Source organism: Oncorhynchus kisutch, unplaced genomic scaffold, assembly GCF_002021735.2.
Source record: "Oncorhynchus kisutch isolate 150728-3 unplaced genomic scaffold, Okis_V2 scaffold731, whole genome shotgun sequence".
Classification (NCBI taxonomy): Eukaryota; Metazoa; Chordata; class Actinopteri; order Salmoniformes; family Salmonidae; genus Oncorhynchus; species Oncorhynchus kisutch.
This window is the reverse complement of record NW_022262676.1, coordinates 341,724-356,382: the sequence shown is the minus strand read 5'-3', so window position 1 is coordinate 356,382 and position 14,659 is coordinate 341,724. Positions and strand designations below refer to the sequence as shown.

The window sequence follows — 14,659 nt, the reverse complement described above, 5'->3', positions numbered from 1 at the left end:
ACATTATTTTATGGATCCAAGAAAACTCCAGTTCACACTTCATGCAGCCTTGTCTTACGACAACCTACTGTCATGTAACAATGACAAGCAACTTTCCTGTAACACTGATGTCAAAATGTCAGATGAAAAAGCAAGATATTACTTACTTTAAGAGGAGCAGCGTAGCACACACCATTGAGGCCCACAAACAAAGCTGTGGATAGTTTCCTTGAAGCCAAAGCATAAAGAAAGAACACATACAGATGCCGAAACCAGGGATCGAACCAGGGACCTTTAGATCTTCAGTCTAACGCTCTCCCAACTGAGCTATTTCGGCAATTCACTCAACTTAATTCTGTGGCACCCTTGACAATTCACATGCATGTGACTCATAATTTTGACACTCAAAATGTACATAATTGCCAGTATGGGGATCGAACCCATAACCTTGGCATTATTTGCACCACACTCTAACCAACTGAGCTAACCTTCCACTAGATATTGGGTGCAATTGTTGATATGCACCGAACCTCTGCAAGTGCTGGCGCCTAAACTAACAAATCAACCAACAGCATAGATTGACAAGACTGGACCCTCTTGGTTGCTTCTTGAGGAAATTCCAAACGGCTGGGGAATTAGCTCAAATTCTTTGCATCCCTGAGGTAGTTGGATCGATGCCCGCATTCTCCAAAAGCACATTATTTTATGGATCCAAGAAAACTCCAGTTCACACTTCATGCAGCCTTGTCTTACGACAACCTACTGTCATGTAACAATGACAAGCAACTTTCCTGTAACACTGATGTCAAAATGTCAGATGAAAAAGCAAGATATTACTTACTTTAAGAGGAGCAGCGTAGCACACACCATTGAGGCCCACAAACAAAGCTGTGGATAGTTTCCTTGAAGCCAAAGCATAAAGAAAGAACACATACAGATGCCGAAACCAGGGATCGAACCAGGGACCTTTAGATCTTCAGTCTAACGCTCTCCCAACTGAGCTATTTCGGCAATTCACTCAACTTAATTCTGTGGCACCCTTGACAATTCACATGCATGTGACTCATAATTTTGACACTCAAAATGTACATAATTGCCAGTATGGAGATCGAACCCATAACCTTGGCATTATTTGCACCACACTCTAACCAACTGAGCTAACCTTCCACTAGATATTGGGTGCAATTGTTGATATGCACCGAACCTCTGCAAGTGCTGGCGCCTAAACTAACAAATCAACCAACAGCATAGATTGACAAGACTGGACCCTCTTGGTTGCTTCTTGAGGTAATTCCAAACGGCTGGGGAATTAGCTCAAATTCTTTGCATCCCTGAGGTAGTTGGATCGATGCCCGCATTCTCCAAAAGCACATTATTTTATGGATCCAAGAAAACTCCAGTTCACACTTCATGCAGCCTTGTCTTACGACAACCTACTGTCATGTAAACAATGACATGAAACTGTCATGTAAAAATGACAAGCAACTCTCATGTAACACTGATGTCAGATGACAGAGCAAGACATTACTTACTTTCAGAGAGCAGCGTATCACACACTCTAACCAACTGAGATAACCGTCCGCTGGCTACAGAGCACAATTGTTGAGATGAGCCTCTGCAAGTGCTGGAGCGCAAACTAACAAGTCCACCAACAGCATAGCCTGACAAGACTGGACACTCTTGGTTGCTCCTTGTGGCAATTTCAAACAGCTGGGAAATTTGATCAATTGGTATTGTTTTTGCTTAGCATGCTATAGGTAGTGGGATCGATTCCCGCATTCCCCCAAAACAATTTTTTTTGTGGGTCCAAGAAAGCTCCAGTTCACACTTCATGCAGCCTTGTCTTACGACAACCTACTGTCATGTAACAATGACAAGCAACTTTCCTGTAACACCGATGTCAAAATGTCAGATATAAAAGCAAGACATTACTTTCTTTCAGAAGAGCAGCGTAGCACACACCATTGAGGCCCACAGACAAAGCTGTGGATAGTTTCCTTGAAGCCAGAGCATAAAGAAAGAACACATACAGATGCCGAAACCAGGGATCGAACCAGGGACCTTTAGATCTTCAGTCTAACGCTCTCCCAACTGAGCTATTTCGGCAATTCACCCAACTTGATTCTGTAGCACCCTTGACAATTCACATGCATGTGATTCATAATTTTGACACTCAAAATGTACATAATTGCCAGTATGGGGATCGAACCCATAACCTTGGCATTATTTGCACCACACTCTAACCAACTGAGTTAACCTTCCACTAGTTATTGGGTGCAATTGTTGATATGCACCGAACCTCTGCAAGTGCTGGCGCCTAAACTAACAAATCAACCAACAGCATAGACTGACAAGACTGGACCCTCTTGGTTGCTTCTTGAGGAAATTCCAAACGGCTGGGGAATTAGCTCAAATTCTTTGCATCCCTGAGGTAGTTGGATCGATGCCTGCATTCTCCAAAAGCACATTATTTTATGGATCCAAGAAAACTCCAGTTCACACTTCATGCAGCCTTGTCTTACGACAACCTACTGTCATGTAACAATGACAAGCAACTTTCCTGTAACACTGATGTCAAAATGTCAGATGAAAAAGCAAGACATTACTTACTTTAAGAGGAGCAGCGTAGCACACACCATTGAGGCCCACAAACAAAGCTGTGGATAGTTTCCTTGAAGCCAAAGCATAAAGAAAGAACACATACAGATGCCGAAACCAGGGATCGAACCAGGGACCTTTAGATCTTCAGTCTAACGCTCTACCAACTGAGCTATTTCGGCAATTCACTCAACCTAATTCTGTGGCACCCTTGACAATTCACATGCATGTGACTCATAATTTTGACACTCAAAATGTTCATAATTGCCAGTATGGGGATCGAACCCATAACCTTGGCATTATTTGCACCACACTCTAACAAACTGAGCTAACCTTCCACTAGTTATTGGGTGCAATTGTTGATATGCACCGAACCTCTGCAAGTGCTGGCGCCTAAACTAACAAATCAAGCAACAGCATAGACTGACAAGACTGGACCCTCTTGGTTGCTTCCTGAGGAAATTCCAAACGGCTGGGGAATTAGCTCAAATTCTTTGCATCCCTGAGGTAGTTGGATCGATGCCTGCATTCTCCAAAAGCACATTATTTTATGGATCCAAGAAAACTCCAGTTCACACTTCATGCAGCCTTGTCTTACGACAACCTACTGTCATGTAAACAATGACATGAAACTGTCATGTAAAAATGACAAGCAACTCTCATGTCACAATGTCAGATGACAGAGCAAGACATTACTTACTTTCAGAGAGCAGCGTATCACACACTCTAACCAACTGAGCTAACCGTCCGCTGGCTACAGAGCACAATTGTTGAGATGCACCGTGCCTCTGCAAGTGCTGGAGCGCAAACTAACAAGTCCACCAACAGCATAGCCTGACAAGACTGGACACTCTTGGTTGCTCCTTGTGGCAATTCCAAACAGCTGGGGAATTTGTTCAATTGTTATTGTGTTTGCTTAGCATGCTATAGGTAGTGGGATCGGTGCCCGCATTCCCCAAAAACACATTTTTTTGTGGATCCAAGAAAGCTCCAGTTCACACTTCATGCAGCCTTGTCCTACGACAACCTACTGTCATGTAACAATGACAAGCAACTTTCCTGTAACACTGATGTCAAAATGTCAGATGAAAAAGCAAGACATTACTTACTTTCAGAGGAGCAGCGTAGCACACACCATTGAGGCCCACAAACAAAGCTGTGGATAGTTTCCTTGAAGCAAGAGCATAAAGAAAGAACACATACAGATGCCGAAACCAGGGATCGAACCAGGGACCTTTAGATCTTCAGTCTAACGCTCTCCCAACTGAGCTATTTCGGCAATTCACTCACATTAATTCTGTGGCACTCTTGACAATTCACATGCATGTGACTCATAATTTTGACACTCAAAATGTACATAATTGCCAGTATGGGGATTGAACCCATAACTTTAGCGTTATTTGCACCACTCTCTAACAAACTGAGCTAACCGTCAACTAGCTATTGGGTGCAATTGTTGATATGCACCGAACCTCTGCAAGTGCTGGTGCCTAAACTAACAAATCAACCAACAGCATAGCCTGACAAGACTGGATCCTCTTGGTTGCTTCTTGAGGAAATTCCAAACGCCTGGGGAATTAGCTCAAATTCTTTGCATCCCTGAGGTAGTGGGATCGATGCCTGCATTCTCCAAAAGCACATTGTTTTATGGATCCAAGAAAACTCCAGTTCACACTTCATGCAGCCTTGTCTTACGACAACCTACTGTCATGTAAACAATGACAAGAAACTGTCATGTAACAATGACAAGCAACTCTCATGTAACACTGATGTCACAATGTCAGATGACAAAGCAAGACATTACTTACTTTCAGAGAGCAGCGTATCACACACTCTAACCAACTGAGCTAACCGGCAGCTGGCTACAGAGCACAATTGTTGAGATGCACCGAGCCTCTGCAAGTGCTGGAGCGCAAACTAACAAGTCCACCAACAGCATAGCCTGACAAGACTGGACACTCTTGGTTGCTCCTTGTGGCAATTTCAAACAGCTGGGAAATTTGATCAATTGGTATTGTTTTTGCTTAGCATGCTATAGGTAGTGGGATCGATTCCCGCATTCCCCCAAAACAATTTTTTTTTGTGGGTCCAAGAAAGCTCCAGTTCACACTTCATGCAGCCTTGTCTTACAACAACCTACTGTCATGTAACAATGACAAGCAACTTTCCTGTAACACTGATGTCAAAATGTCAGATGAAAAAGCAAGACATTACTTACTTTCTGAGGAGCAGCGTAGCACATACCATTGAGGCCCACAAACAAAGCTGTGGATAGTTTCCTTGAAGCCAAAGCATAAAGAAAGAATACAGATACAGATGCCGAAACCAGGGATCGAACCAGGGACCTTTAGATCTTCAGTCTAACGCTCTCCCAACTGAGCTATTTCGGCAATTCACTCAACTTAATTCTGTGGCACCCTTGACAATTCACATGCATGTGACTCATAATTTTGACACTCAAAATGTACATAATTGCCAGTATGGGGTTCGAACCCATAACCTTGGCATTATTTGCACCACACTCTAACCAACTGAGCTAACCTTTCACTAGCTATTGGGTGCAATTGTTGATATGCACCGAACCTCTGCAAGTGCTGGCGCCTAAACTAACAAATCAACCAACAGCATAGACTGACAAGACTGGACCCTCTTGGTTGCTTCGGGAGGAAATTCCAAACGGCTGGGGAATTAGCTCAAATTCTTTGCATCCCTGAGGTAGTTGGATCGATGCCTGCATTCTCCAAAAGCACATTATTTTATGGATCCAAGAAAACTCCAGTTCACACTTCATGCAGCCTTGTCTTACGACAACCTACTGTCATGTAAACAATGACATTAAACTGTCATGTAAAAATGACAAGCAACTCTCATGTAACACTGATGTCACAATGTCAGATGACAAAGCAAGACATTACTTACTTTCAGAGAGCAGCGTATCACACACTCTAACCAACTGAGCTAACCGGCTGCTGGCCGTTGTCTTGCGACAACCTACTGTCATGTAACAATGACAAGCAACTTTCCTGTAACACTGATGTCAAAATGTCAGATATAAAAGCAAGACATTACTTTCTTTCAGAAGAGCAGCGTAGCACACACCATTGAGGCCCACAAACAAAGCTGTGGATAGTTTCCTTGAAGCCAGAGCATAAAGAAAGAACACATACAGATGCCGACACCAGGGATCGAACCAGAGACCTTTAGATCTTCAGTCTAACGCTCTCCCAACTGAGCTATTTTGGCAATTCAATTAAATTGATTCTGTAGCACCCTTGACAATTCACATGAATGTGATTCATAATTTTGACACTCAAAATGTACATAATTGCCAGTATGGGGATCGAACCCATAACCTTGGCATTATTTGCACCACACTCTAACCAAATGAGCTAACCTTCCACTAGTTATTGGGTGCAATTGTTGATATGCACCGAACCTCTGCAAGTGCTGGCGCCTAAACTAACAAATCAACCAACAGCATAGACTGACAAGACTGGACCCTCTTGGTTGCTTCTTGAGGAAATTCCAAACGGCTGGGGAATTAGCTCAAATTCTTTGCATCCCTGAGGTAGTTGGATCGATGCCTGCATTCTCCAAAAGCACATTATTTTATGGATCCAAGAAAACTCCAGTTCACACTTCATGCAGCCTTGTCTTACGACAACCTACTGTCATGTAACAATGACAAGCAACTTTCCTGTAACACTGATGTCAAAATGTCAGGTGAAAAAGCAAGACATTACTTACTTTCAGAGGAGCAGCGTAGCACACACCATTGAGGCCCACAAACAAAGCGGTGGATAGTTTCCTTGAAGCCAAAGCATAAAGAAAGAACACATACAGATGCCGAAACCAGGGATCAAACCAGGGACCTTTAGATCTTCAGTCTAACGCTCTACCAAATGAGCTATTTCTGCAATTCACTCAACTTAATTCTGTGGCACCCTTGACAATTCACATGCATGTGACTCATAATTTTGACACTCAAAATGTACATAATTGCCAGTATGGGGATCGAACCCATAACCTTGGCATTATTTGCATCACACTCTAACCAACTGAGCTAACCTTCCACTAGATATTGGGTGCAATTGTTGATATGCACCGAACCTCTGCAAGTGCTGGCGCCTAAACTAACAAATCAACCAACAGCATAGACTGACAAGACTGGACCCTCTTGGTTGCTTCTTGAGGAAATTCCAAACGGCTGGGGAATTAGCTCAAATACTTTGCATCCCTGAGGTAGTTGGATCGATACCTGCATTCTCCAAAAGCACATTATTTTATGGATCCAAGAAAACTCCAGTTCACACTTCATGCAGCCTTGTCTTACGACAACCTACTGTCATGTAAACAATGACATGAAACTGCCATGTAAAAATGACAAGCAACTCTCATGTAACATGACAAAGCAAGACATTACTAACTTTCAGAGAGCAGCGTATCACACACTCTAACCAACTGAGCTAACCGTCCGCTGGCTATAGAGCACAATTGTTGAGATGAGCCTCTGCAAGTGCTGGAGCGCAAACTAACAAGTCCACCAACAGCATAGCCTGACAAGACTGGACACTCTTGGTTGCTCCTTGTGGCAATTTCAAACAGCTGGGAAATTTGATCAATTGGTATTGTTTTTTCTTAGCATGCTATAGGTAGTGGGATCGATTCCCGCATTCCCCCAAAACATTTTTTTTTGTGGGTCCAAGAAAGCTCCAGTTCACACTTCATGCAGCCTTGTCTTACGACAACCTACTGTCATGTAACAATGACAAGCAACTTTCCTGTAACACTGATGTCAAAATGTCAGATATAAAAGCAAGACATTACTTTCTTTCAGAAGAGCAGCGTAGCATACACCATTGAGGCCCACAAACAAAGCTGTGGATAGTTTCCTTGAAGCCAGAGCATAAAGAAAGAATTCATACAGATGACGAAACCAGGGATCGAACCAGAGACCTTTTGATCTTCAGTCTAACGCTCTCCCAACTGAGCTATTTCAGCAATTCACTCAACTTAATTCTGTGGCACCCTTGACAATTCACATGCATGTGACTCATAATTTTGACACTCAAAATCTACATAATTGCCAGTATGGGGATCGAACCCATAACCTTGGCATTATTTGCACCACACTCTAACCAACTGAGCTAACCTTCCACTAGATATTGGGTGCAATTGTTGATATGCACCGAACCTCTGCAAGTGCTGGCGCCTAAACTAACAAATCAACCAACAGCATAGACTGACAAGACTGGACCCTCTTGGTTGATTCTTGAGGAAATTCCAAACGGCTGGGGAATTAGCTCAAATTCTTTGCATCCCTGAGGTAGTTGGATCGATGCCTGCATTCTCCAAAAGCACATTATTTTATGGATCCAAGAAAACTCCAGTTCATACTTCATGCAGCCTTGTCTTACGACAACCTACTGTCATGTAACAATGACAAGCAACTTTCCTGTAACACTGATGTCAAAATGTCAGGTGAAAAAGCAAGACATTACTTACTTTCAGAGGAGCAGCGTAGCACACACCATTGAGGCCCACAAACAAAGCGGTGGATAGTTTCCTTGAAGCCAAAGCATAAAGAAAGAACACATACAGATGCCGAAACCAGGGATCAAACCAGGGACCTTTAGATCTTCAGTCTAACGCTCTCGCAAATGAGCTATTTCTGCAATTCACTCAACTTAATTCTGTGGCACCCTTGACAATTCACATGCATGTGACTCTTAATTTTGACACTCAAAATGTACATAATTGCCAGTATGGGGATCGAACCCATAACCTTGGCATTATTTGCATCACACTCTAACCAACTGAGCTAACCTTCCACTAGATATTGGGTGCAATTGTTGATATGCACCGAACCTCTGCAAGTGCTGGCGCCTAAACTAACAAATCAACCAACAGCATCGACTGACAAGACTGGACCCTCTTGGTTGCTTCTTGAGGAAATTCCAAACGGCTGGGGAATTAGCTCAAATACTTTGCATCCCTGAGGTAGTTGGATCGATACCTGCATTCTCCAAAAGCACATTATTTTATGGATCCAAGAAAACTCCAGTTCACACTTCATGCAGCCTTGTCTTACGACAACCTACTGTCATGTAAACAATGACATGAAACTGCCATGTAAAAATGACAAGCAACTCTCATGTAACATGACAAAGCAAGACATTACTAACTTTCAGAGAGCAGCGTATCACACACTCTAACCAACTGAGCTAACCGGCCGCTGGCTACAGAGCACAATTGTTGAGATGAGCCTCTGCAAATGCTGGAGCGCAAACTAACAAGTCCACCAACAGCATAGCCTGACAAGACTGGACACTCTTGGTTGCTCCTTGTGGCAATTTCAAACAGCTGGGAAATTTGATCAATTGGTATTGTTTTTGCTTAGCATGCTATAGGTAGTGGGATCGATTCCCGCATTCCCCCAAAACATTTTTTTTTGTGGGTCCAAGAAAGCTCCAGTTCACACTTCATGCAGCCTTGTCTTACGACAACCTACTGTCATGTAACAATGACAAGCAACTTTCCTGTAACACTGATGTCAAAATGTCAGATATAAAAGCAAGACATTACTTTCTTTCAGAAGAGCAGCGTAGCATACACCATTGAGGCCCACAAACAAAGCTGTGGATAGTTTCCTTGAAGCCAGAGCATAAAGAAAGAACACATAGAGATGACGAAACCAGGGATCGAACCAGGGACCTTTAGATCTTCAGTCTAACGCTCTCCCAACTGAGCTATTTCAGCAATTCACTCAACTTAATTCTGTGGCACCCTTGACAATTCACATGCATGTGACTCATAATTTTGAAACTCAAAATCTACATAATTGCCAGTATGGGGATCGAACCCATAACCTTGGCATTATTTGCACCACACTCTAACCAACTGAGCTAACCTTCCACTAGATATTGGGTGCAATTGTTGATATGCACCGAACCTCTGCAAGTGCTGGCGCCTAAACTAACAAATCAACCAACAGCATAGACTGACAAGACTGGACCCTCTTGGTTGCTTCTTGAGGAAATTCCAAACGGCTGGGGAATTATCTCAAATTCGTTGCATCCCTGAGGTAGTTGGATCGATGCCTGCATTCTCCAAAAGCACATTATTTTATGGATCCAAGAAAACTCCAGTTCACACTTCATGCAGCCTTGTCTTACGACAACCTACTGTCATGTAAACAATGACATGAAACTGTCATGTAAAAATGACAAGCAACTCTCATGTAACACTGATGTCACAATGTCAGATGACAGAGCAAGACATTACTTACTTTCAGAGAGCAGCGTATCACACACTCTAACCAACTGAGCTAACCGGCCGCTGGCTACAGAGCACAATTGTTGAGATGAGCCTCTGCAAGTGCTGGAGCGCAAACTAACAAGTCCACCAACAGCATAGCCTGACAAGACTGGACACTCTTGGTTGCTCCTTGTGGCAATTTCAAACAGCTGGGAAATTTGATCAATTGGTATTGTTTTTGCTTAGCATGCTATAGGTAGTGGGATCGATTCCCGCATTCCCCCAAAACATTTTTTTTTGTGGGTCCAAGAAAGCTCCAGTTCACACTTCATGCAGCCTTGTCTTACGACAACCTACTGTCATGTAACAATGACAAGCAACTTTCCTGTAACACTGATGTCAAAATGTCAGATATAAAAGCAAGACATTACTTTCTTTGAGAAGAGCAGCGTAGCACACACCATTGAGGCCCACAAACAAAGCTGTGGATAGTTTCCTTGAAGCCAGAGCATAAAGAAAGAACACATACAGATGCCGAAACCAGGGATCGAACCAGGGACCTTTAGATCTTCAGTCTAACACTCTCCCAACTGAGCTATTTCGGCAATTCACTCAACTTGATTCTGTAGCACCCTTGACAATTCACATGCATGTGATTCATAATTTTGACACTCAAAATGTACATAATTGCCAGTATGGGGATCGAACCCATAACCTTGGCATTATTTGCACCACACTCTAACCAACTGAGCTAACCTTCCACTAGATATTGGGTGCAATTGTTGATATGCACCGAACCTCTGCAAGTGCTGGCGCCTAAACTAACAAATCAACCAACAGCATAGACTGACAAGACTGGACCCTCTTGGTTGCTTCTTGAGGAAATTCCAAACGGCTGGGGAATTAGCTCAAATTCTTTGCATCCCTGAGGTAGTTGGATCGATGCCTGCATTCTCCAAAAGCACATTATTTTATGGATCCAAGAAAACTCCAGTTCACACAGCCTTGTCTTACGACAACCTACTGTCATATAAACAATGACATGAAACTGTCATGTAATAATGACAAGCAACTCTCATGTAACACTGATGTCACATGACAGAGAAAGACATTACTTACTTTCAGAGAGCAGCGTATCACACACTCTAACCAACTGAGCTAACCGTCCGCTGGCTACAGAGCACAATTGTTGAGATGAGCCTCTGCAAGTGCTGGAGCGCAAACTAACAAGTCCACCAACATCATAGCCTGACAAGACTGGACACTCTTGGTTGCTCCTTGTGGCAATTTCAAACAGCTGGGAAATTTGATCAATTGGTATTGTTTTTGCTTAGCATGCTATAGGTAGTGGGATCGATTCCCGCATTCCCCCAAAACAATTTTTTTTTGTGGGTCCAAGAAAGCTCCAGTTCACACTTCATGCAGCCTTGTCTTGCGACAACCTACTGTCATGTAACAATGACAAGCAACTTTCCTGTAACACTGATGTCAAAATGTCAGATATAAAAGCAAGACATTACTTTCTTTCAGAAGAGCAGCGTAGCACACACCATTGAGGCCCACAAACAAAGCTGTGGATAGTTTCCTTGAAGCCAGAGCATAAAGAAAGAACACATACAGATGCCGACACCAGGGATCGAACCAGAGACCTTTAGATCTTCAGTCTAACGCTCTCCCAACTGAGCTATTTTGGCAATTCAATTAAATTGATTCTGTAGCACCCTTGACAATTCACATGCATGTGATTCATAATTTTGACACTCAAAATGTATATAATTGCCAGTATGGGGATCGAACCCATAACCTTGGCATTATTTGCATCACACTCTAACCAACTGAGCTAACCTTCCACTAGATATTGGGTGCAATTGTTGATATGCACCGAACCTCTGCAAGTGCTGGCGCCTAAACTAACAAATCAACCAACAGCATAGACTGACAAGACTGGACCCTCTTGGTTGCTTCTTGAGGAAATTCCAAACGGCTGGGGAATTAGCTCAAATACTTTGCATCCCTGAGGTAGTTGGATCGATACCTGCATTCTCCAAAAGCACATTATTTTATGGATCCAAGAAAACTCCAGTTCACACTTCATGCAGCCTTGTCTTACGACAACCTACTGTCATGTAACAATGACAAGCAACTTTCCTGTAACACTGATGTCAAAATGTCAGGTGAAAAAGCAAGACATTACTTACTTTCAGAGGAGCAGCGTAGCACACACCATTGAGGCCCACAAACAAAGCGGTGGATAGTTTCCTTGAAGCCAAAGCATAAAGAAAGAACACATACAGATGCCGAAACCAGGGATCAAACCAGGGACCTTTAGATCTTCAGTCTAACGCTCTCCCAAATGAGCTATTTCTGCAATTCATTCAACTTAATTCTGTGGCACCCTTGACAATTCACATGCATGTGACTCTTAATTTTGACACTCAAAATGTACATAATTGCCAGTATGGGGATCGAACCCATAACCTTGGCATTATTTGCATCACACTCTAACCAACTGAGCTAACCTTCCACTAGATATTGGGTGCAATTGTTGATATGCACCGAACCTCTGCAAGTGCTGGCGCCTAAACTAACAAATCAACCAACAGCATAGACTGACAAGACTGGACCCTCTTGGTTGCTTCTTGAGGAAATTCCAAACGGCTGGGGAATTAGCTCAAATACTTTGCATCCCTGAGGTATTTGGATCGATACCTGCATTCTCCAAAAGCACATTATTTTATGGATCCAAGAAAACTCCAGTTCACACTTCATGCAGCCTTGTCTTACGACAACCTACTGTCATGTAAACAATGACATGAAACTGCCATGTAAAAATGACAAGCAACTCTCATGTAACATGACAAAGCAAGACATTACTAACTTTCAGAGAGCAGCGTATCACACACTCTAACCAACTGAGCTAACCGTCCGCTGGCTATAGAGCACAATTGTTGAGATGAGCCTCTGCAAGTGCTGGAGCGCAAACTAACAAGTCCACCAACAGCATAGCCTGACAAGACTGGACACTCTTGGTTGCTCCTTGTGGCAATTTCAAACAGCTGGGAAATTTGATCAATTGGTATTGTTTTTGCTTAGCATGCTATAGGTAGTGGGATCGATTCCCGCATTCCCCCAAAACAATTTTTTTTGTGGGTCCAAGAAAGCTCCAGTTCACACTTCATGCAGCCTTGTCTTACGACAACCTACTGTCATGTAACAATGACAAGCAACTTTCCTGTAACACTGATGTCAAAATGTCAGATATAAAAGCAAGACATTACTTTCTTTCAGAAGAGCAGCGTAGCATACACCATTGAGGCCCACAAACAAAGCTGTGGATAGTTTCCTTGAAGCCAGAGCATAAAGAAAGAAATCATACAGATGACGAAACCAGGGATCGAACCAGGGACCTTTTGATCTTCAGTCTAACGCTCTCCCAACTGAGCTATTTCAGCAATTCACTCAACTTAATTCTGTGGCACCCTTGACAATTCACATGCATGTGACTCATAATTTTGACACTCAAAATCTACATAATTGCCAGTATGGGGATCGAACCCATAACCTTGGCATTATTTGCACCACACTCTAACCAACTGAGCTAACCTTCCACTAGATATTGGGTGCAATTGTTGATATGCACCGAACCTCTGCAAGTGCTGGCGCCTAAACTAACAAATCAACCAACAGCATAGACTGACAAGACTGGACCCTCTTGGTTGCTTCTTGAGGAAATTCCAAACGGCTGGGGAATTAGCTCAAATTCTTTGCATCCCTGAGGTAGTTGGATCGATGCCTGCATTCTCCAAAAGCACATTATTTTATGGATCCAAGAAAACTCCAGTTCACACTTCATGCAGCCTTGTCTTACGACAACCTACTGTCATGTAACAATGACAAGCAACTTTCCTGTAACACTGATGTCAAAATGTCAGGTGAAAAAGCAAGACATTACTTACTTTCAGAGGAGCAGCGTAGCACACACCATTGAGGCCCACAAACAAAGCGGTGGATAGTTTCCTTGAAGCCAAAGCACAAAGAAAGAACACATACAGATGCCGAAACCAGGGATCAAACCAGGGACCTTTAGATCTTCAGTCTAACGCTCTCCCAAATGAGCTATTTCTGCAATTCACTCAACTTAATTCTGTGGCACCCTTGACAATTCACATGCATGTGACTCTTAATTTTGACACTCAAAATGTACATAATTGCCAGTATGGGGATCGAACCCATAACCTTGGCATTATTTGCATCACACTCTAACCAACTGAGCTAACCTTCCACTAGATATTGGGTGCAATTGTTGATATGCACCGAACCTCTGCAAGTGCTGGCGCCTAAACTAACAAATCAACCAACAGCATCGACTGACAAGACTGGACCCTCTTGGTTGCTTCTTGAGGAAATTCCAAACGGCTGGGGAATTAGCTCAAATACTTTGCATCCCTGAGGTAGTTGGATCGATACCTGCATTCTCCAAAAGCACATTATTTTATGGATCCAAGAAAACTCCAGTTCACACTTCATGCAGCCTTGTCTTACGACAACCTACTGTCATGTAAACAATGACATGAAACTGCCATGTAAAAATGACAAGCAACTCTCATGTAACATGACAAAGCAAGACATTACTAACTTTCAGAGAGCAGCGTATCACACACTCTAACCAACTGAGCTAACCGGCCGCTGGCTACAGAGCACAATTGTTGAGATGAGCCTCTGCAAATGCTGGAGCGCAAACTAACAAGTCCACCAACAGCATAGCCTGACAAGACTGGACACTCTTGGTTGCTCCTTGTGGCAATTTCAAACAGCTGGGAAATTT

General features: G+C 42.9%; 7 non-coding genes across 7 annotated transcripts; all 7 read right to left on the bottom strand.

Moving 5' to 3' along the window:
- Positions 1 to 243: 243 nt before the first annotated feature.
- On the bottom strand, positions 244 to 316 carry trnaf-gaa (transfer RNA phenylalanine (anticodon GAA)). Its single transcript has one exon. It is a non-coding gene; the product is annotated as a tRNA-Phe (tRNA).
- Positions 317 to 917: 601 nt separating this feature from the next.
- trnaf-gaa (transfer RNA phenylalanine (anticodon GAA)) lies at positions 918 to 990 on the bottom strand. Its single transcript has one exon. It is a non-coding gene; the product is annotated as a tRNA-Phe (tRNA).
- Positions 991 to 2,012: 1,022 nt separating this feature from the next.
- trnaf-gaa (transfer RNA phenylalanine (anticodon GAA)) lies at positions 2,013 to 2,085 on the bottom strand. The gene has a single exon. It is a non-coding gene; the product is annotated as a tRNA-Phe (tRNA).
- Positions 2,086 to 2,686: 601 nt separating this feature from the next.
- On the bottom strand, positions 2,687 to 2,759 carry trnaf-gaa (transfer RNA phenylalanine (anticodon GAA)). Its single transcript has one exon. It is a non-coding gene; the product is annotated as a tRNA-Phe (tRNA).
- Positions 2,760 to 3,783: 1,024 nt separating this feature from the next.
- On the bottom strand, positions 3,784 to 3,856 carry trnaf-gaa (transfer RNA phenylalanine (anticodon GAA)). The gene has a single exon. It is a non-coding gene; the product is annotated as a tRNA-Phe (tRNA).
- A 1,038-nt stretch (positions 3,857 to 4,894) lies between these two features.
- Positions 4,895 to 4,967, bottom strand: trnaf-gaa (transfer RNA phenylalanine (anticodon GAA)). The gene has a single exon. It is a non-coding gene; the product is annotated as a tRNA-Phe (tRNA).
- A 5,399-nt stretch (positions 4,968 to 10,366) lies between these two features.
- On the bottom strand, positions 10,367 to 10,439 carry trnaf-gaa (transfer RNA phenylalanine (anticodon GAA)). The gene has a single exon. It is a non-coding gene; the product is annotated as a tRNA-Phe (tRNA).
- Between the last annotated feature and the right edge of the window lie 4,220 nt (positions 10,440 to 14,659).